The 20269-nt window shown below is 46.1% G+C and overlaps 1 long non-coding RNA gene across 1 annotated transcript; it reads left to right on the top strand.

Moving 5' to 3' along the window:
* The first annotated feature begins 6492 nt into the window (after window positions 1-6492).
* On the top strand, window positions 6493-19944 carry LOC141420751 (uncharacterized). The gene is made up of 5 exons (XR_012445318.1): window positions 6493-6902; window positions 12451-12531; window positions 13117-13204; window positions 14769-14906; window positions 19101-19944. It is a non-coding gene; the product is annotated as an uncharacterized lncRNA (long non-coding RNA).
* Window positions 19945-20269: the final 325 nt, after the last annotated feature.

A 20269-nucleotide genomic window follows, 5' to 3' on the forward strand; every position in this document is an offset into this window, starting at 1 on the left:
TTTGACCCTGGACAGGTCACTCTGCCTCTCATAGCTTTCCCAGTTGTGAAACTTGCTTTGTTGTGTTCATCCCATTATCTGCCACATAGGCCTCATGTATCATGCCTGTATCTCTACCTATCTTTCTCTGGAAGCTCACTGACCAGTGACACCTGTCCCTAGAGAACATTAATAGAAGAACTGAAACTTGGAAGCTAGTACAGGTAAGAGTAGAGAATACACTGGAACTTGTAGGCAAAGGAATAAGTTTCTAAATAGAACTCCTGTGGCTCAGCAACTAGGAGAAATGATTGACAAATGGTACTACATGAAAATTAAAAGCTTCTGTACATCAAAATATATGGGCACTAGATTGGAGAGGCTGACAACAGAATGGGAGAAGATCTTTGCCAGCTATACATCTGACAATGAATTAATAACCAGGGAGTTGAAAAAACTTAACTTCCCCCCAAAAACCAATGACCCTATGAAGGAATGGGCAAATGAACTGGACAAAGCTTTTCAAATGAGAAGTCCAAATGGCAAAAAAACACATGAAGAAATGCTCACCATCTCTGCCAATAAAGGAACCTGAAATTCAAAACCATGTTAATATTCCACCTCACTCTTGTTAGCATAGCTACCATCAAAAATATAAACAATAACAAACCTTGGTGAGGATGTGGGCAAAAGGAACCTTATACATTATTAGTTGGAATGTGAATTAGTACAACCACTGTGGAAAACAGTGTGGAGGCTCTTCAGAAAACTAAATAGATCTTCCACATGGTCCAGCAATACCATTCCTAGGGATCTACCTGAAGGTACGTAAGTCAGTTTACAATAAAGACACCTGCACACCTGTGTACATTGCAACATTAGTGCAGCATTATGTTCAATAACCAGGCTGTGGAAACAGTCCAGGTATGTCACAACTTACTAATTGATTAAGAGTAATGTGGTTGTATATACAATGGAATTTTGTTCCCCCATAAAGAAGAATGAAATCTTGTCATTTGCAGGTAAATGGCTGGAACTGGAGAACATCATCTTAGGTGCAATTCATCAGGTTCAAAAGCCAAAGGTCTCATGTTTTCTCTCATAAGTGGAATACAGGCCCAGTTCAAATACAAGCAATATTATACATTCGCACAAATATACACAGAACATGTATCCAAAAGTGGGACTGGCACAGGAGACAAGGGAGAAATACAAGAAAGAATGAAAGACAGCAATTAATGATGAAATATAGCACATGTGTTTCAGAACAAAATACAACAAAACACACTGAAAACTGTTAAACAAAGCAGTATGGGGGGAAGAGGCGAAGAAGTGCATTGCAGTGGGTTACACTGACTTAAGACAATGCATGCACAGGTATAACAAGTCACAATTTCACTGAACAACAAAGAGATTTAAACAAGGAGGGCAAGAGTGAAAAACAGGTCACACTGAGGGGAGGGTGCTAACCAAGGGGGAGGGTAAGAGAAGGAAGTTAAGAAGGTGAGTATGGTTGATGTACTTTGTATACAAGAATGACTTTTGTGTATATATTTATTTTATTCATGTATTTTTTTTTCCCCCTCCCGCACCCTCATGTATTTTTTTTTATGGTTTGGGGTTTTAACTCAGGGCCTCCTGCTTGCTAGGCAGGCACCTTTCTTGCTGGAGCCTCTCCTTCAGCCCAAATTAGAATATTTAAACCTGTTGAAATCCTCATTCAAAGAGGACTAAGGTAGAAAGGAGAGAAATAGAGGGGATGAACAAATTCCAGCTGTAATACATATGAACAGAGAACTGTCACAAGGAAACTACTCTGTAGCTATCTTCTACAAACAAAAACATCTTTTTACAAAAATGAGGGCAGGAAAGCAAAAACAGTCCATTTGAGGCTGACACCACTGGGAGAGTGGAGGATAAGGAAAGGGTGGAGGAGAGTGAATATGGTGGGAATATTATGTGCTCATGTATGTAATAGGAAAAATGAGACCTGTTGAAACTCTTCCAGGAATGGGGTAGGGGGATAACGGAGAATGACGGAGGGGTGAATCCAACTGTGATACAGTGTAAACACTTTAGTAAATATCACAATGTATCCCCACACAACAGTAATGTGTTTATAAATAGAAGTTTAACTTAAAAAGAAACAATTCTAACAGACCATGGCTGAGCCACAAGGGAGCTCCTATGGTCTCTATGTCTTGTTTCTGTGTCTGCTGACAGTCTTCAGAAGGAAGTCACAGTCTGAGTGATTGCAGTCATTGTGCTGTGTGCTCCTTGCCTCTGAGGTTGTCTTTGCAAATTGATCACATGTTCAGTGCTATATTGAGATCCAGTTAATTTTCCAATGATTGAATAGAGACCTGGCTATTTTTTACATATATTTGAACTCTTTCTCTAGCTTGTTCTCTTTTTTTTTGGTGGCCTAATTTTCATTCATATGTAATTTGTTTTTCTTATAAGGTCACTTTTTATCATCTATGAAATATGTCATATATTTCAATACTGTGGGATTCTACTTTGTTCACATCAGTTTGATCAATGTGTGGTGCTCTTCTGTATTTTTGTAGTTAAATTTAGTCTGTTTTAGACGTTCATTTACTTGCTGTTTCCTTTTGAATACTGTGTAAGCTTTTATTTCATATATATGTAAATATAAATTTTATATGCACAAATACATCTGTACATACATGTACATGTGTGTGTGTGTGTGTGCACTGCAGTTCTGGGGTTTTGGACTTAGGACTCTGCACTCGACAGGCAAGTGCTCTACCACTTAGGCCATGGCCCCAGCCCTTGGTGCTTTACTTACTTTTCACATAGGGTTTCGTGCTTTTGCCTTGGACCGGCATGGGACCATCATCTTCCTACTTTTGCTTCCTTAGTAGCTGGGATACAGACAAATGCCACCACACTCCTGGCTAATTTACTTTTTAAAAAAGAATCCAAATCCAGGTGGCTAACACCGTGTTGAATCACACTTTCTTCACTCTTACTGAAAAGGTTGTTCTGTCTTGTATTTTGCAGCATGGGGTGGTGTTGTTAACTGATTGCAGTTTCATTTGCAGTTTCCTGATTGTCAATAATATTGAACATTTTTTCATGTAGTTACTGGTCTGCTTGAGATTTTTTTTGGTATGTAAATTTCTGTTCATATCTCAATAATTTTCTACTTTGATTTTATTGAATTCTAGAATTTTTAAAATATTCTAGGTACAAGCCTTTTATCAGCATGTCTTATAATTATTTCTTCCAGGTTTTGACTTATCTTCTAAGGGCAGAGTCTTTTCATGTTAATAAAATATAATTTATCATTTTTACAGTTTTGATTTTTTAATCTAATAAAATATTTGCATAATGGAAAGTCATTAAGAATATTGCCTTACAGAGTAGTACAAATTGTATGGTGCATACATTGTTATAAAATATTTGATAAAAATAGGTTTGCAAAATACATAATATTAAGTAAACTTTCAGCATTTGAGCATGATTTCCTACTTTATTGAAAATCAGTAATTTTCCTGATTAGAAATAATTCCTACTGATTTGAGATTAGATGGAAACAGCTTTCCAGTGCTGATTTCCAAGGTCATGAGCGGAAACAGCCAAGTGCGCGACCCCCAGTTCCAACCTCAGTCCTTACATGGTGCCCCAGACCTACCCAGATGCCTGCAGCTGCCAATTTTCCTGGTCTCTGCCCCAGTGTCTAGGTCTGCCCTGCCCTGCCCGAAAGTCCTGTTCCATTTGTAAAGTGTTTTAGGACTAAAACCGGAAGGGGATAGAAGACTTCTCTAATCTATGCAAGATCCCTTGTCTCTTGTCCCTCCCGTAGGCCCATAGGTCCCCACCCAGTGGATAACTCCTAAGAAGAGAAAAAGAGGGGTTGATTTTCTTTGCAAACTCTTGGCACCCCTCGTCCCTCCCCAACAGCAGCCTTCCTGCCCTGGCTCCCGCTCCAGGCTGGGGCGCCAACTAAATCTGATCAAAATGCAATTGCCAAGTCGTTAAGGTATTTGAATTAAAAAAAAAAATTCCCGAGAAAGAAAGTATTTAATGGCTAATAATCTCATTTCAATATAATGGGACTTTCTGCTGCAGGGAGCAAGAAAGGTTAAGAGATATAATTGTGACTTTGCAAACTCTCTCCCAAGCGCGGGAGACGCGCCGCGCGGCAGCACTGGCTCGGCTTGCTTCCAGGGGAGGCGCTTTGTCTGCAGGGCCCGTTAAAGACACCTGGTCCCTTTTCCCCCCTTGGCCTACATTGCAATTTAACTGTCAGCCGAATCCTCGCCCGGGGATCGGTGGCTGAGTTCCGCGCAAGGCGGGGCGGGGCGTGAGTTGTAGAGGGACAGGGGGCGGGGAGGCGGGTATCGGACTTAGGGGAGGGACAGCAAGGAGCTGACCTGTCAAACACTGGCCCAGGTGCTCGGAGCTGGGCTTTCAAACCTTTCTCTCTCTCGGGAGTTCTTTTAGGTCAAGTCTACACAGCAGGGTCCGAGAGGAGCAAGGATGGGGAGGACTTAGGCTACTCAGATGTATTGTCAGTCTCCAAAGTGGCGCCTTTTATAGAATCGGAAAGGAACGGATTCCTTCCTGCCAGAATTACCTAGTGTCACCAAGCAGAAGGGAACGATTTAGGGAGCTGGGAAGAGATGGCCTTACTGGTGCAGGTGTCTATTTTTTTTTCTCCCTACCCTCAGCCAAACTTTTTCCCCCTTTTTACTACAATGGGCGAAAACTTCCCATTTGAATTCCTAGATAGGAAATCCTCAAGGAAAGAGGAATTCTCCCGTCTTCACATCTCTCGCATTCACGGGAGTGCGAGGAAAGAACTCTCTAATGCGGTGTACTTGTCTGCGTGTGGGGAAGGGGCGTGGAGGCAAGAGACGTGGCCCGCACACGTAACGACTATTGATTGTAGATTGGATCTAGAGACTCGTGGAAAGTCAAGGCCTGGAGCTCCAGAGACATTGGCGCCCCCATCCACCAATGAGCTGCGCAGCGCAGCGACGCAGAGGGACAGGGCGCAGACTGGAAGGTGCGTGTGCGTGTGGTATGTGAACGCACACGTGTGAGCAACGCTCCCGGGAGAGCGCTTGGCTCCCAACCCTGAGAAATAATTGGGAACGAGAAAGCGCAGGCGGGGACGCCTGGAGAGTGCAGTAAGACAGACGGTCAGTTACGCGGCTGTCCAGCGCGTAAAGGAGCTGGGGACAAAAGGAGATCAGAGCTGGCGGGTCCAGGTCTGTTTGGCCAGGACTGTCTCACTTAGCCGACAGGACCTTGACGTGGGACATTTTTCGCAGCTCCTGGCATTGCCCAACTTTGCAATAAAGGAATTCGGAGGAAGCGGGTACAACACCGCCCCTTCCCAACACTCCAGGCCCGGAGACTCCGGGGTCTCTGAATGTTGGCTCGCCAAGGATTGGAGGCCTTGGCGAATCCCAGGGCCACTGAGAACGGCGCAGTAAGCTTCCTCTCGAGTTAGGGAGGCCTTCTTGCCAGGATCCCACGATTCCCTGTGCGCCCAGCTCCAAGGACTGTTCTCGACACCTTCCCAGCTGCTCGCACGCACTTGCAGCCGCCAGACTCTCTAGTTTTTGAAACAGAAAAAAAAAAAAAAAAAGTCGAGGGTGGCGCTGTCGCGTCCTTCATGGCTGCATGCTGGGCCCTGTTTCCTCCAGGTGGAGTTTGGATAAGAACCAGGTCATCCTCTCCCGCCCATTCGGCTCCCCCTGGTGGTCCCGGGCGCAGGCTGAATACTTCACCCCAACACAGGCTGCCCTCTCGCCCTTGTCAGGCCCTGGTGGCTACACTGAGCCAGGTGGGGCCTTTCTCTGAGGCGCTCTTCGCTGCCCGCGTAGCACACTGCAGGATTGGGGTGTGTGTGTGGGGAGCGGGCGGTGAACCTGACGACACACACCTGGAAACAGACGACCACCCCGATCCCTTAGGCAATAGTTTGCTAAGGCGGCTTTCTGACGCCGCCTGTCCCCCCTCCTCCCTCCATGATGTTTAATCCCAGCACTGAGGCCTGAGGCGCGACCACTGTAGGGGAGCGTGGCTGACAGCAGCCTTGTGACCACGTGGGCGCGAGGACTAGGCGGGAGTTCCCGGGGTGACAGGTCGGGATGGGGGCCAAACAAAGTGCGTTGAGGAGGAGACAGCTCCGCGAGCAGAGAATGGCGGGCCAGGGTCGCATCCCGGTGGGGGGCGCCGCGGATAGCCGGCTAGCCGCCGGCGGGGTCAGGAGCGAAGGGGCAGGCGGAGGGCAGCGCACGGGGAGCAGGCGCGGCGGCTCGGGTTACCGCGGCCCGGCCCTCCCACCCGCAGCATGGCGCAGGGCCCTGGCGGTCTCGGGCCGTCCCCCGCTGTTTGCATTTCTCTGGCAGGCGAGGGACTTGGGTTGAAAGGAATACCCTTCATTTGCAACGTTGTTTATTTTTCTTAACTAACCAGCACCGACGGGCGACCCTGGAGCACGGTGGCTGGACCCGGTCGGGCCCGCGCTGGGAAAGGGTCACAACTGGGGGCAGCCCGGCGAGAGGGGCACTGAGAGCCTCTGCCCTGGGAATGCGCCCTGGAGTCCTGCGGCCGAGTTAGGGGAAGGGTCGTGGTGGGCCAGAGGACGACTTTCCTCCTGGTGGGAAAACAGACCTTGGATTGAATAGTAGGCGTAGTGAAAGTCCTGGGTGTATTTTGCAAAAGGGAGTGTTGCAATCTGATTTATGTTTGCTTTTTTAAACAGTGATAAGCAAAGATTAGGGAATTTAACTAACTCGTACATGTTTTTCAGGTTGTGGAGTTCCTTAATACAGATGTTCAAGTTTGTCCCGATTCAGTGTGTTGAAAATGAACCTGCAGGCCAGATGTCTTGAGCAGCTCTGCCCCTCGGAGGGGGAGTGCAATGGGCAGCGCAGTGGGTAAGGTCTCTAAATGCGCCTGCTCCACAGTCTGGGCTGTAAGGTGAACAGCATCCCGCGGCCCCTGGTTTGAGGGTCTCAGGTGTTTCCATGTCCTGCCTTGCCGCTCCACCTGTTGCCTTTGCGTTACCTGCTCTGGGCCTGTTCCCGGCTGCAGAGACAGCGTGGGCGCAAGAAGATCCTTCCAGTCTCTCCAGTGCCGCAGCTCCTCTGGCTGGGGCATTCTCTTTTCCCCAGAGAAGGGCTGGTTTATTGGTCCCACACCGTCCCCTAGTGGCCATGAGGGATACTGCAGCGGAATTGGTACCAGATGCAGAGCTTTTCCAGGGGCGGCAAGGGGCGCAGGGACAGGCTTATTGATCACCTGCCAGGTGCCAGGTGTTGTGCAAGGTGGTTTCACGTTATTTAAGCATCAGAATAATCCAGGAGATCTAGACTTCAGTGGCAACCTCATCCCTGAAGGTGAAGAACCATATGCTCTGAGGTGTGTGGGGGGGAGGGGCTTCTCTGCAAGCTCCGATTTGCACGAAAGAAAAGAAGGCAAGGAGGAGAGGGGACACCGCGCCACCTCACCGCTTCTCCCTTCTCCTTCTTTCAAGGCAGGTAGCTATCTGTTTGGCGTTGGGGATCCCTCTTTATCAGGCATTGGGAATGCGCAAGATATTTTGCACCTGCAGCGGCAGCCAGGCTGGGGAAAGGCCTTGGGCAGCGCGGTTCCCTGGCCTGCCAGAGATTTTTGCCCGCTGCAGCGCAGAGCTGGGAGCCATACTCCCTCCTCTGCTGCGCCCTGGTGGGCCAGGGTGGCACTGCCGGCAGCTGGCTCCTAGCAAGCTGCGGCCCCTTCCTGTCTTCTTACCTTAACCCCTGGAGGCAGGCTTCTTCCCAGGGGCCAAACCGGTGTCCTGGGAGAGAAATACCAACCCATCCCAACCCCTGAGGGTGTAGACACCTCAGGTGGTGTCTGCGTAACACCACGATCATTACAACAAGCATTTCATGAAAGCCTACTGTGCACTCGGCCCTGGGAGGAGGCATACAATCAGAGAACGCATTCCCCACCTCTTCAGAGCAAAGCAGGAAGGGGGAGGGTATTCTTTTTTAATGGGACTGGGGTTTGTACTCAGGGCTTCATGCTTGCAAAGCAGGCGCTCGACCACTTGAACCACAGCTCCAGTCCATTTTGCTCTGGTTATTTTGGAGATGGGGTCTCCGGAAATATTTGCCTGGGCTGGCCTCCAACCTCCATCCTCCCCATCTCAGCCTCCCAAGTAGCTAGGATTACAGGGATGAGCCACTGGCGCCTGGCTTGGTTTTAATAGTGGAGAATACAGATACAAAAGGACTACTGCCAGTTATCCACACTTATTCCAGAAAAATGAAAACTTGCATCCACATAAAATCCTGTAAATGAGTGTTCATAGCAGCTGCATTACTAACGTCCCAAACTAAAACAACCCAGATGTTCCTTTTTGTCTTGTCAATTTTCAATAATTATAGATTCATAGAAATTGAAAAATAATGCAGAGAGATCCTGGATCCTTTTCACCCATGTGCAGATTCCTGTAACCACTGCAGTAGTCAAGATGTACCACAATTTCATCACCCCAAGATCTTCCTCTGCTCCCCACTCATAGCCACACCCACCCTCCCTGATATTCCTAGCTCTTGCCAGCCTTTGCTGTGTTTTCCATCTCTACTATTTTGTCATTTCAAGAACATTATGGGAATGTGTTTTTTTTTTTTTTTTACACAGGTCTCATTGCATAGCCCTAGCTGGCCTTGAACTTGAGAGCCTCCAGCCTGGGCCTTCTTGGCACTGGGATTACAGGCACATGCCACCATGCCTGGCTCCAGCATGTGATCTTTTTCATGCAGCTTAAATTCCCTATGATCTATCCAGGTTACTGCATGTATTGGTACTTCACTCCTTTTTTGTCACTGAGCAGTATTCCATGGCTGTACCATGGTTTGCTTAACCATTCGCCTGTAGAGGGGCTTCTGGGTTGTTTCCAGTTTTGGGCTATTACAAACAAAGCTGCCGTGAACAGCCATTGACATGTTTTTTATGTGGACGTTTTTACTTCTCTGGGATAAGTGTGGACAAGTGGGAGGACATTATGTTAAGTGAAATAAGCCAGGCACAGAAAGACAAATACTGCAGGATCTCACTTACAAGTGGACTCTGCGAAAGTTGGATTCATAGAAGCAGAAAGTAAAAAGGTGCCTTCCAGGGGTGGAAGGTGAGGAAAGTGGGGAGATGCTGGTCAGAGGGTACACAGCTTCATTAAGATAGGATAAATAGCCAGGCACCGGTGGCCCACACCTGTAATCCTAGCTGCTCAGGAGGCAGAGATCAGGATGATCGCAGTTCAAAGCCAGCCCAGGAAAATAGTTTGCAAAATCCTATCTTAAGAATACCCAACACAAAAAAGGGCTGGCAGAATGCCTCAAGTGGTACGGCACCTGCCCAGCAAGTGCGAGGCCCTGAGTTCAAACCCCAGTAACACCTATAAGTAAATAATGACTAAACTCTACAAAGTCAGGGGACGATGGTTACAAACACTGCATTGTAGTTGGGCAAAGTAGCTGTACCAGGAGTCCCAGCTGCTTCGGAGGCTCAGGCCAGAGGACCACTTGAGCCCAGGAGTTCAGGGTAAGTGGGGCAAGATAGGTAAAAGCAAAATATGGCACTGCATTTGGTATACAGTATACGGAGCAGGGGGACAATACAGGATTTCTGCTGCTGAAGAAAAAGGAGGAGGAAGAAGAGGAAGAAAGAAGAAGTAAAGATGGAAAGAAGAGAGATGAGGGCCACCCTGTTCAGTCCACCTCCCGGTCCAGGTTGGATCACAGGAGTGGAGTGGACAGAGGTGGGCATAGCTGTGTACGAACACAGTCCAGACATAGAACAGTCTTATCCCCAGCCCCTCAAACTTCCCCAGAGCTCTGGGTAGTAACCCCTCTCCCAGCAGCAGCCCCTGTTCCAATAGTTTTGCTTAGTGCAGAATGTCTCCTATACGGAACCGGACAGTGTGCAGCCTTTTGCATCTGGCTTCCTTCCAGATGCTCTGAGATTTATCAGATTTGTCACGTGGATTGATAGTTCCTTTCCTTGTGTGGGATGTGTCATAATTTGCTGATCCATTCACCAGCTAAGCGACCTTTGGGCTGTTTCCGGTTTATGACAATTATGAATAAGGGTAAGGTATAGACTTGGGCGTGGGCTTTTGGATGAATGTAAATTTTTAAAAATTTTTTTATTTAATTCATATCATATGTGCATGCAACGTTTGGGTCATTTCTCCCCCCTTCCCCCACCCCCTCCCTTACCCCCCGCCCCCTCCCTCTACCCCCCTACCCCCTCACTACCCTACCGGCAGAAACTATTTTGCCTTTGTCTCCAATTTTGTTGAAGAGAGAGTATAAGCAGTAATAGGAAGGACCGAGGGCTTTTGCTAGTTGAGATAAGGATAGCTACACAGGGAGGTGACTTGCATTGATTTCCTGTGCATGTGTGTTACCTTCTAAGTTAATTCTTCTTGCACTAACCTTTTCTCTAGTTGGATGAATGTAAATTAAATACAATTGCTGGGTTGGTGAAAGTTAGAGGCAGGGGTGGGACACAGGGAAGAGGGCTTCAGTGAGTCGGGTTAAACTTGTGGGGTAATTGAGAAGTCAGAACAAATAATTAAAGTGTCCAATGAGGATGCAGCATATGTAGCCTCCAGAGAGGACATGAACTAGCCTGTCACCAGGAGCCTTGGGTCACACACCCTTCCACTGCTGTCTGGGGGCAAGGCTGCTGTGACTTGCAAATTTCCTTCTTATTTCAACAGCTATTAAAAAGCTTTTCATTTCTTTCCTTTTCCTCCCTTCTTCCCTCACCCCCCTTCATTCCTTTATTTCTTGTGTTTTATTTGAGACAGGGTCTCAAGGCTGGCCTTGAACTTGTGATCCTCTTGCCTCTGCTTCCTGAGATTATTATGCCTTCCCTCTTTATCTTGCTTTAAACAAAAACAAAAACAAAACCAGTTAGTCTGCTTTCCATTACTGTGTCAAAATACCTGAGATAATCAAATTAAAAGGCTTGATTCAGAAGTTTCAGTCCATGGTTGCTTGACCCTGCTGCTTTAGGCCTGTGGCAGCACAGTACATGATGGAGGGAATGTGTGGTGGAGGAGGCCTTTTTGCCTCATGGTGTTCAGGAAGTAAAAAGAGAGAGAGAAAAGGAAGGGGTCCCCATATCCTCCTCACCCCCAGTTGCCCCACTTCCTGCCAGCAAGCCCCACCCCCTAAGGATTCCACCGCCTCCCAAACACACCAAGGGAGAGCTTGGACCAAACCTTCAATGCATGGGCCTTTGAGGGACATTTTAGGTCCAAAGTGTTGCATAACGTAAGGACATTTATTGTAAAAAATCATCCAACCAATATAGTAGAATACAGCACAACATATGAAAGTTCCCTTTTGGATCCCTTGTCCCAATGCAGTCACACACACTCCTCCATAGGCATTACCCTGGTAGCCTCTTGAAGTGTTTCTTGTACACCCTCCTTCTTGTATTTACACACACACACACACACACACACGCACACGCACACGCACACACCTTGTGTCTAGAGGTAAAGCTTCCATCTCCATTTTGACTGTGTCACTTAGCGTGATGTTTTTGAACTAAATACACTTTGGCCATCTGCTGTGTGCTTGTACATACAGATCTGTGTCAGTCTTTCTAACCTGCCACATAGCACTCTATGCTAGAGGTGTGACATCATTTATTTTGTTCCTTTCCTATGGCCATTGGATTTATCTGTTAAGCTTCACTAGTATATCAAATGTTGAAACAAATAACCTTTTATATGTGCCTATTGTATATGCATGATTTAGACTCTCGCAGACACCAGAGATGGAATTGTCTGCAGAAAGTGGATACACACCTAATGTTTTGATAAATCTGGCCAAATTGATTTCCTAAGGATGCACCAATTTCTATTCCCAGCTTTGGAGACTGCCAATTTTCTCACACCCTCATCATCACTGCGAATGGCCAATCTTTTAAACTTTTATGAATTCAGTGGGTGCAAAATGATTCCCTCCCCCCCTTTTTTTTTGCAGTACTGGGGTTTGAACTCAGGATCTGGCACTTGCTAGGAGGCACTCTTACCACTTGAGCCACTCCACCAGCCCCCATCTCTGTTGTTTTGATTTGTATTTTCCCATTTACTGATGAAATTAATCTATGCTCTTCCATATATTAATTTTCTCTGAACCTATTATTATTTTTTTAGCAGTAGTGAGGTTTGAATTCAGGGCTTCTTCATGCTTGCAAGGCAGGTGTCTCTACTTCATGGGCATTTGTTTGGATGGCAGTTTCTATCCTTCTTTGTTTCTTCTACTGAATTGTGGTCCTTTATTCACTGATTTCACAAGCTCTTTTCACATTGTCGATATTATTTTTTGTATATTGTACATATTATTTTTTCTACCCTGCCATAATTAAAACCATTGTTTATGGTATGTTTTGTCACACAAAAGATTTGCTTTTTAGGTCAATCTACTTGGGAGTTTTCCTTGCTGTCTCCATAGGGGAGCTGCCTGGATGGAGGGCCCAGTCCTTCCCTAGGAACAGGTGAGTGGCACTTCTCCCATTTCTTCAGAGAGGGGGCTTATCTGGAGACCCCTGGGGATGATTCTGGATGTACTGAGAGCTGTGGGGAGCACTGTTCCTGAGCTCACCCCTAGGAGCCCAGTTGGGGCCAGTGAAACCAGACCTAGGGTTGCAGATCCATGTCACAGATGGGGTGCACACAGTAGTGTTTTGTATCTGGGTCTGCAACTGTCAAGTCATAATGACTTGCTGGGAGCCCTCCCTTGCCCATCCTCTTGGATGAACACGGGTCTTGCCCACAGAGACCCTTCCCCTTTTCTCAGGCTCTGATTCCTCTCTCCAGGAACCAGGCACTCAAGGCCCTAGATCAAGGGACCCAGCAGGGCTGTCCACAGCATAAGAAGCCTCCCGTCAGCCCTTCTGCTTTGAGTCCCCTCCCCAGCCTGCCCCTTCCCTCTCCTGACTTCTCCCACCCTCCCCCCAAGTCCTGCATCTGAAGTCCAGGGCACAAGCAGGCCAGGTGCAGTGCACTGGTACAAGAGGGGTGCTACCCACCATGTGAGCTTTTGGACTGAGGGATGAGGGATGAAGAATTATGATCTGCAGGAAATGGGCCTGATTCATCAGGATCTCCAGCACCTCTGAGAAGAAAGAATTCAGAAGGAAGAAGGCCTTGTTTGAAAAAGGACCTGAGGTAAATGGTCTCTCTAGAAAGCTGAGGGGGAGGGGGAACCCAGCTTCCTCTCCCTGCCTTAAGCAAGTGGGGAGCTGAGACAGGGAGGAAACTGTGGTCAACTCAGCTGTGGCCCCAGTCTTTTGCTTCATCTCCTCCCCCATTTCCTTGGCCCTGGTTTTATCCATTTCCCCTTTAGGGGTGGGCTGAAGACAGTTGATGTGGTTAAAGGCACTGGGACCTAAATCCCATTGGACCTCAAATCCAGATCTAAGTAGTGGGTCCACAGCATTTCCATCTTGGGAGGTTTTGTGAACATAGGAGAGGTGGGAGGGGAGAGAGGAGGCTGAGATTTAGAGAAGATGCCAGGTCAGAGATGAGAGCAAAGAGGGTGGGAGGAGATGGGATCCTCAGATGGGGGAGGAGGGAGGGCAATTGGAGGGGAAGGGACTGACTGGAAGTGAGGGAGGAGAGAGGAATCCCCAGCCCAAGAAGTCTGGCTGTCTCCCTACCTCCCACTGTCTCACTTGTTGGTTGAAAAAAAGGTAAAGAAAGTAATAATTTTTTAATTAACATTTATGCATAATTTCCCAAACAATAGAGAAAATATGGCATGGGGGTGCAATTTTAGATGCAGCTGTGGCAGCAGTCTGCTGACCAATGCCAAGTTCAGGGCTAACTGAGAAGTGGTCTGGGAGTGGGCTAGGTTTTGGGAAGGCTGCATGGGCTGTCATCTGAGTGCTGGAACCCCTGGGTGGGCTGCTCCTTCAGGCTGCCCAGAGGGCAAGGCGGGGCTGGAATCCTGCTGGGGGCTGGCTGGGAAGGGGATGCATTTTTCTAACTGGCAGGTCCAGAGAGGTGACTTTCCACAGGGGCAGGTCGTCCGTCCGTCCAATTTTCACAGAGCAGCAGGATGTGCCTGAAGCAGGCTTTGTCACTGGAGTCAGGGTCCAGGTGCTCCTCGTGCTCTTTATTTTTAACTCACTGCATTTTTTATGTGGAAGTAGTTTAAAATAAATTACAGATATCCTGACATGTATTTCTTAGATAATTCATCATGCATCTCTCTAAAAACAGAGCTTGCTACATAGCAAATTAATATTATCACACCCAACACAAGTGAAAAATCCTTTCTCAATAGCCTTAATGCTCCATCTATACTCACGTTTCCCGACAAGTTCAGCACTTTAGCCATGAACAGAAAAGTGGTCTGTCTGAGAAACTGGCTGTGCCCAGACTTTCCTGCCTTGGGCCTAACATGGAGCCTGGCCCCCAAAAGGAGCCAGGAAGGAAGGTGAGAACTGGAAAGAGAAGGTGGGGGACTAGGGAAAGACCCTGGGCTCTGGATGCCCGAACTGTCCCTGGATACCAGGATGCTACCAGACAGAACCTTGAGGCTGAGTGGAAAAAGGATGGGGCCTCAACTCCATCCTGGGACCATGTGCCCTCTCTGTTGAGCTCAGGTGAGGCCATGGCACTAACTAATGTGACTTCACAGCAAAGTGACTCATCCTTGCTGGGCTCCATCCTCTGCTATCTGATGCACACTTATGTCCCTCTTTCGCTGCCTCTTTTCTACCTCTAGTTTCCTGCCATTGCCCCGTTCCCTCAGATTGTCCTGGAATCTTCCCCTGGGCCCCTCCACCTACAGATTCACAGCTGTGCTCATGGGCTGACTCCTTTTGTTTTTTGGGTCTGCGGTGCACTGATCCCAGTGCTGAAGGTAATTTTTCCCCAATGGTTCATGTTTTGGAAACTTGGTCCTCAGTATGGTATTGTTGAGGTGGTGGATCCTTTAAGAGGTGGGGCCTAGAGGGAGGTGGTTAAGTCAGTGAGAGTGCTGCTCCTGGAGCCTTTTACTTTGGTGGTGCTGGGTGTTGAACTTAGGGCCTTGTATTTGTGAGGCAAGCGCTCTACCACTTGATCCACAATCCTAGCTGAGTGCTGTTCCTTGGAAGGAATTAATGCTGGTCTCAGAGTGAGTGGTTGCGAGAATGAGTTGTTATAAGACTGGCTCCTTCCCAGTCTCTCTGGCTTCCTGTCTCACCATGTGATCATGCCCTGTCACACATGCTCCAACATGATGCCATCTGCTAAGATATGGTACAGCCAAAGGCACCAGAGGTTGAAGAGATGGGGCCACCTGATCTTGGTCGTGTAGCCTCCAAAACTCTTCTTTATAGTTACTCAGCTTCAGGCAGTTGGTTCTAGCAAAAACAAAAACAAATCCAAAAATGGACTAATATGACTGGTTACCCTGAGCTGGGCACAGGAAAGTGTTCAGTTTACACTCTCTTACAGCTTCATGTGGAAGGGAATCAGCTCCATCACTCACATTTTCCAGAGGGGGAAAAAAGGAGGTTCAGAGAAGGATAGTGACTTGCTCAAGCTCTTAGAAGACTGAGCTGAGAAAACAAATCCAGGTTCAGGAGCCCTGTGTCAGATACTCCTATCACTCAGGAAATTACAAAGGTCTGTGTCAGGAACTGAGGTCAAAGACCACATGGTACCCTAGACAAAAGGCCTTCTGAGGAGTTTAAGGGTGAGCACTTCACAGATTTTTTTTTCCTCTCATTCATACATGAGGGTGTCTAATAGGCTTAAAGTCTTCAGCATCTCAAAAGAGCCCAAGGCACAGAAGAGATCTTATCTTGAAGAAATTTGTGGGTGTGACTTTTTTTTTAATGGGACTGGGATTTGAACTCAGGGCTTTGTGCTTGCATAGCAAGTGATTGAGCCACATCTCTTTTGCTCTGGTTATTTTAGAGATGGCACTTGTGAACTATTTGCCTGGAGTGGCCTCGAACCTGAAGCCTCTCAAGTAGTTGGGGTTACAGATGTGAGGCACTGATGCCGGCCAGGTGTGGCTTTTGTCTCATTACAGAGTCAGGAGATTAGCAGCAGACCACACATTTTTTTCCTCAGTTCATATAATTTATTGCAGTTAGCACACAGTTTAAAAATTCACCAACACACCAATAGTACAAAACTAAACAGCATTATAAGTTATCCCCCTCAGGAAAATAAAACAGACTGTGATTGTCAAAGCTAGTTGTCAGTCTAAGTTTTTGAACAAAGGAAGAATGTGAAATTAAGTAAAGGAAAAAGCAATCACTCACAATGACCACAATAAGAAAATCCAAAAGAAAGTCCATTTTCTCACAGACAATGATTGTCTTCTCTAAATTAATACAAATTATTTAACATAAACTTTATTTAAAAAAAAAACTAGAAACTCTTCAAGTAACTATAGACAATGCTCCAAGGCCATTTTCACAGCTTTTTTGTTTGTTTGTTCGCTTTAAATGCAATTATAGCCAAATTAACACACGTTTGACCAAATATTTCCAAAACAGTCCAGCAACACACAATGGAGTTTTCCATTCAGTATCTTAAGCACAAAAATAGGCTGTTTACAGTAGTTAAGGCGATCAAATCTTAAACAAAAACAATTTAAAAAAAAAGGAAACCACCAAATGTCCTCCATGCTCCTCCCATAGACCTTATTTGTAAGTGCAAGACAGGAAAACAAACACTGTGCAAAATGCTTTCGCCCGCATGCAGGTCATCAAGCCGCACGCTGGGCTGCAGCCTCTGCTGCCTACACACATGGTCTACTAACCCTTTCCCCTGTCAATCAACGCAGTCCAGTCCTTTCAGCCTGGGGCTTTTTCAGTCCATAGAATCTTTTCATGAGTGGGGGTGGGGGGGGGCAGAAAAGGGAGGGTAAGGAAGAAGGGGAGAAAAAGAAAGGAGGCACAAAAAAAAAGAAAGAGACAATGACCTATTGTCAATTTGTGCAGTAGTTATTCTAAAGATGCTCAACTGAGTAAATGTGTACACCTAAACTCTGAGCTGGCATAGGTTCTGTGTAATTAGAAGTTTGTTATAAATGCACACTGCACATGCAAACCTTTAAGCCATTTGTAAACATTTATATGTTTCTTGTTATATAGCAAAGTTTTCAATTTGCAGCTTAAGTTTTTATTCAGCTTAACAGTTTAACTTAAAAGACAGTGGGAAAGTCAATTTAAATTTAAATTATATAAAATAAAAATAAAAACAGTGCCTTTACGTTCTTCATAACACCAGGTTTTTTCCAAATGGTGCTATTTTCCTAAGAAATTAAATAGTTTTAAACTCACTCATTAAAGTTATACAATGCAAACAAAGACAAAAAATATATTGAAACTCATGCATTTTGGTAGCGTTAATATTTACTTCTCAAGACTCAACTAAGAGCATCAACACAACCTGTCAAGTTCTTTGACACCCCCCAGCCGTGTAATCAATTACAGTATACAAGAACAGTAATTCACATTTTTAAACACACAGTTCAACACTGCTGAAGCTGCACTATCCTTTTCATCCCAAGCAACCTTCACAAAGACAGTGTCCCAGTGATCCCAGTGTACTGCAGAATCCCACTCACTGGGAACCATCAGAAAACCAGAAGTTGCCACTAGAAAGTTTAAGTCAACTGCTTGTTTCAAAATAGATAATCCAGCATTTCAGAAAATTTCCATTTGGGTCTAAAAGCATTCAGGTTTCCAACAGCCAGAAAAGATTCATGCAATTTGAGACACAGAAAGAGGCTAATAACACTGGAGGGGGATTTCTTTCTACTTTAAAAAGTGAAACGAAACAAAACCAAACCAAAAAAAAAAAAAAGAGAATGTTGTGGGGCACGCGCGCACACACACACACACACACACACACACACACACACACACACACACAAAAGCTCAAAGACAATGCAGTGTTGACAAAATTAAGCCATATGAAAGCATTTGTGATAGGACAATTTGTTGAGAAGGTTCTTACTGGCTTCCTTAGCCTATCCTTCAAAGGAAAGACACCTCTCTATTCTCTGACTTGCTGTAAGTCTCTTTTATCAGAATGCTAAATTAGTGAGATTCTCATGCTATTATTCTAAAGTGCAAAAAACAAGTTAAGATCCCAACTTTTTAGTTCCAGGAAACAAGACTGCTTTTAGACCGTACCAAAACTATATAGAGATCTATGTATATATATGTATATAAAATTATTTCCAAAGTTCTTGAGAGCTGTCTTCTAAGGTCCAGTCTCTGACAGTGGGCAAGCTCAGTGCTTCACTTTTGACCGACAAGGAGTTCACCAACTCACAGTGGAACTTGCGGATGTGTCTGCACAGGTCTCCAGACTGCGTGAACCTGCGCCCGCACCACCTGCAGGCGTGGGGCTTCTCGCGAGTGTGCACCACGGTGTGGCGGCTCAGGTTGCAGACCGCACATTTTTAAAGAGAATGATGTTCACAAAACATCATTATTAATTATTATTTAAATTAATTATTTAGAATTATTTAATATTCTAAATAGGTTAGAATATTAAAAAAAAAAGTTAAGTCTTGCTGTCCCTCAGATTCTATTCAAGGAAGCAGCTCGAGGAATTTACGATGCTGTGAGCATGGGCTCCCTTTACAGAAAGAGAAAGATGACTCAGAGGTAGAATCCAGAGCCTGGGGGTGGGGTGGAGGTGAACATGACCCATAAGGAGCTCTTGCCAGTTAGAAGTCAGTCTCACACCCATAATCCTAGCTACTCAGGAGGCAGAGATCAGGAGGATTTGGGTTCAAAGCCAGCCACCCTATCTTGAAAAACTCTTCACAAAAATAGGGCTGATGGAGTGGCTCAAGGTGAAGGCCCTGAGTTCAAGCCCCAGTACCGCAAAAGAAAAAAGAAAAGTCGGGCAGTATTTGAATCAAGGAATTTGCAATGTTTGCTCAGCTGAATTTTGACTTGCTGTGGGTCAGTGGCTCCCTTTGCCTCCCATTTCCCTGTCTTTTGAGCAAGAGTGTCTACAGGGGTTATCCTGCACTGTACTGTCATTGTATGTTGGACATGTGTGGATGGCAGATACCTTGTTGCTTATGTCACAGGTGCTCACTCTGAGAACTGTACATGAAGAACCTCACCTGAGGAAGTGCAGCTGCACCTGGACCTGATGGGAAGGCAGGCTCCTGGATCTCACGCTGATACCATGATGGGAGAAGACTTTGGAGGCCTTTGGAGGGGAAGAGCAAAGGCAACCTGTTGGAGGGATGTAAATAATTTGTGCTTGGAGTGTGTAACATGGTGATATCAAAATATATCTGCATATTCTTGATAGACCTTCTTTTGGGAGATGGAGCCTACTCCCTCTCCCTTTGAGTATGGGCTGGGCCTGGTGACTGGTTTCCAATAACAGGAAGAATGGTATTCATGTCAGACACCAGGTCATAAAAGGCATGGTGGCTTCCTCCTCACGCTCGTGGATGGGCCAGTCTGGGAAGCTGGCTCTGGGCCATAAGGAAAGCCCACACGGCAGGACAATGCTGTGATTATACCAGCTAGGACTGAGCTCCAGTCACTGTCCAGCCTTTAGGGGATCCAGGTTCTTGCTGATGGAGGAGTTCAGGAGATACCACCCCAAATATGCCAGCTAACAGGCTGGTACCTTCAACTGGAGGGCACTTGGGGAGCAGCCAATGCAGGAAGGGGCTTCCTCTGAGTTTCCCTTATCTGACTAAAGATAGACCCTCCAGGGAAAGTCACTGTCATCACTTCCCTCCCCAGGAATCTCATCCCCAGACACATGAACTTTGCTCAAGCCCAGACCTTGTCATAGACTCTCTCCTGCTCCTCTAAGGGCCCACTCATCTTTCTCAGAAATCCTTTATCTCCCCTTATAGATCTAGAAGTGTCTAACCTTTGGATCTCACTGATTTGGGATATTCATTTTTCTCTCCCGTGATGCTCTTATGTACCTAATACATTTGTAATAATAAATATATTTTTTTCTTGTCAGTCTACCTTGTCAGTTCATTTCAGACTCAAAGATCCAACTCATGGAGGGTAGCAGAAATGTTTTCCCTCCCCGATTTCTTGAATGCAATCAGTGAGAGATTCCAGGCCAGAAAAACCCAGCTAAGTTGTTTGCAAATTCTTGACACTCCTCCACTTCAAATAACTCAGAGACAATAAACATTTGTCATTTTAAGCTACCAAGTTTGGGAAGTACCTTGTTATGCAGCTTCAAATGAGTTAGGAGGGAGCTCATAAAGTTAAA

This window comes from Castor canadensis, chromosome 2 (genome assembly GCF_047511655.1).
Source record: "Castor canadensis chromosome 2, mCasCan1.hap1v2, whole genome shotgun sequence".
Taxonomy (NCBI): Eukaryota; Metazoa; Chordata; class Mammalia; order Rodentia; family Castoridae; genus Castor; species Castor canadensis.